Raw genomic sequence first — 2,849 nt, 5'->3', positions numbered from 1 at the left:
GAAGCAAAATCAAAAATTTTTGTGACACAATAGACTAATCACAAGGGATATCCAAAGCTTAACAAAGGACTTCAAAAAGAGTAAACAACACCATCTCCTATTATTGCTTTTATGACACCTCCTCACCTCTGCTCTTCCTGCTTCCTCCTTCTGCTAAAGATTTGGCTTGAAGTTCATTAGAAAGATAAGGCATTATGTGTCATGTGTCTTATGAACCTATTGTTCTTTACTTTCTTGTTTGGTCTAATTTGAAGATCTCTGTGAAGTGAGACAAATTTACCTGTCAGCACTAATCCACTTATATTATGGAAAAGATTAAGAACTGTGTTCTGTGGAAAAGGGATCATGTCTTCCTTTTTGAGTCTCTACAGAAAGTGTTCAAATAGCCAGGAGCACAGGGACCTAAACACCAAAGGTTTTACAGCTAAATTTGGGACCTCTTTGTCTGGATCTGAGTATATAAGGAAAGTGACAACAAAACACCACAAGGCACGATTCTGTAGCTTCCCAGATCCAGCCCGTAGTGTGGTGTAGTGTGGCCATACTCACACACTGTATACTCTCAAGACCTAGGGATAATGGCTTGTACATGTTTGTTTTTTTTTATTTTGTGTTTATTTTTGTACTGCTGATCAGTTGTACAAATGTTTATGAATTATACCAATTTGGAAAATATTATTTGCCTACAAACAGAAACAAATGTTTAATCTTGGTTAATTTATATTTGTCACAAATAACTTTTCCTAGTAGGTTGGTGACTTCACAGAGTTTTCCGCATTGTTGGCGTGCTAAGTTGGAGATCAAGATCAACGATCAATGTTTGGAGCCGGCCACGTTTTTGGAATCTTGACTGGCCACCAAACCCCAAACTGGCATAGCCTGCTGTTGCGAGGCGCGCCTAAAATTACTCTTTTTGAGTCTTTGCAGAAATGGCTGCATTAGGTAAGCTTGATCTAGCCCTTTGACTAAGACGCCTGGACCTGGAACTTGGATGTGACGAGTCTGCAGCTACCAGCCAAACGGGATTCCCACTGCGGATCCGCTTTTTACCCAAGCTACTACCGCTTGCTTCCTAGCGATGAGAGCCTACGTCTGCAAATATTTTAAAGCCACAGCCCCTGGAAAAGTTGGCCCCCCAGACAAGTGGGCATGGATTCCTAATACACTTCACCCAGCCAGGAGTACCCCAGCGTGCATATTGGAGTCGCTTCCAGGAAAGAGCCAGAAAAAATTTGGTCACGCTAAGGCAGGAAATTCTTGCACTTTCACTCTTGGGGCTTTCTCCCATATCTGCTGCCTTTGTGATTCCACTCCAGAGTGCGCCTGCCCCACGCACACCACCTGTAGGTAGCATGCGTACCGTCCCCAGCGCACCACTGAATTTGCTACAGGGCTCCGCTCGACTGTGGACCAGGTATCAGAGGCGGGTAATAGGTGATTGGTTTCTCCGAGCCCTGCACTGGGCCTATTGGCAGGCCAGTCCGGATGAGAAACCCCACGACAATTTCTGAGTTGGTAGGAGCGGTGAGCTGGTGGATGCTGGCCAACATTCGAGAGATTGGGGAGGCGAGCACTGCCGTTGTCTACTATCACAACCTCCACAAGGAGCACTGAAAATGGTAGTAAGGATAATTGTTCCAAGGCCCTCCCTCGACTCTGGTAGCGATTGTCCACGCTGGTCAGAGCCAACATCCTGGCCCCCTGTTCTGTTTTTACACTATGTGAATGGCGACGCGCTGACAAGTACCGTCAAGAGCGTAGTCAACCTATCGGCGGCGCCTCGGAGCTTGGCCCTTAGAGGTGGGCATGCTGAAAGACCTGCCGGTTCCTGTCCTACTCAGCTGAGACTGGCCGGGGATCGACCACCTGTTTTGCGCCACTTTGGCTAGACGGCCAAACATGGGGACAGCCGACGAAGGAGGCCAGTGAAAGGGACTGAGGCAGCCAACACGCTCCTGGCCTCCGATAGCGGGAGAGATGGTGAGTCCTCCTCCCCCAAAACCCTAACCTTTTCTATGATGTGTTTCAGCAGGTTGCAGGGAGGCCTATTCGCAAAAAGCTCAGAAGAGAAGACGATCTTTTAAAGCACTGTGGCTGCAAGTGTGTCAAATCGAAGACCAGGAAGTGTGGCCTGGGCCCCATCCTCTCCCGCATTTCATTGTCAAGAACGGCCTGCTGTACTGTGTCACCCAGCGAAGGGGGAGGAGAAACTGCTACTAGTAGTGCCACGTTTGAAGACTGAGGCCATTCTCGACGTACAGAACACCTGTCAGCGGATCCACGATAGGTTCCACTGGCCTGGCCTGGAGAGTCGATGTGAAGCTTTCTTCCAGGCATGCCCGACCTGCCAACTCACCACACGCCACGGACTCCTCCCAGTCCTCAGTCCGCTTATACTGCTACCCATCATAGGGGTACCTTTGAGCTCATCGAGATGGATCTACAGGTGGGGCCGCTGCCAAAGTCTGCTTGGGGTTATGAACATATTCTAGTCATAGTTGACGACTCGCCACCCGGTATCCCGAAGCCGTACCGCTGAGAAAGGCCACTGCCAAGGCCATCTCAAAAGAGCTCTTCCTCCTCTTCAAGCGGGTCGGAATACACAGCAAGATTCTGACCGACCAGAAGTACCCCCTTCATGTCCCGGCTAATGGCTGACCTCAGCCGGCTGCTGAAAGGTCAAGCAAATCTACGTACCATGGTCTACCATCCCCAGACCGATGGGTTAAATCCGAAAGGATTCCAGCCAAACCTTCAAACAGATGTTATGTGGCGATGGTGGCGGAAGGCCGTAGAGACTGGGACCTCATGATTCCCTACGTGTTTTTCAGGAATCAGAGAAATTGCCT

The sequence above is a fragment of the Puntigrus tetrazona genome, chromosome 15 (assembly GCF_018831695.1).
Source record: "Puntigrus tetrazona isolate hp1 chromosome 15, ASM1883169v1, whole genome shotgun sequence".
Lineage (NCBI taxonomy): Eukaryota > Metazoa > Chordata > Actinopteri > Cypriniformes > Cyprinidae > Puntigrus > Puntigrus tetrazona.
Note: the sequence above shows the minus strand (reverse complement) of the source record.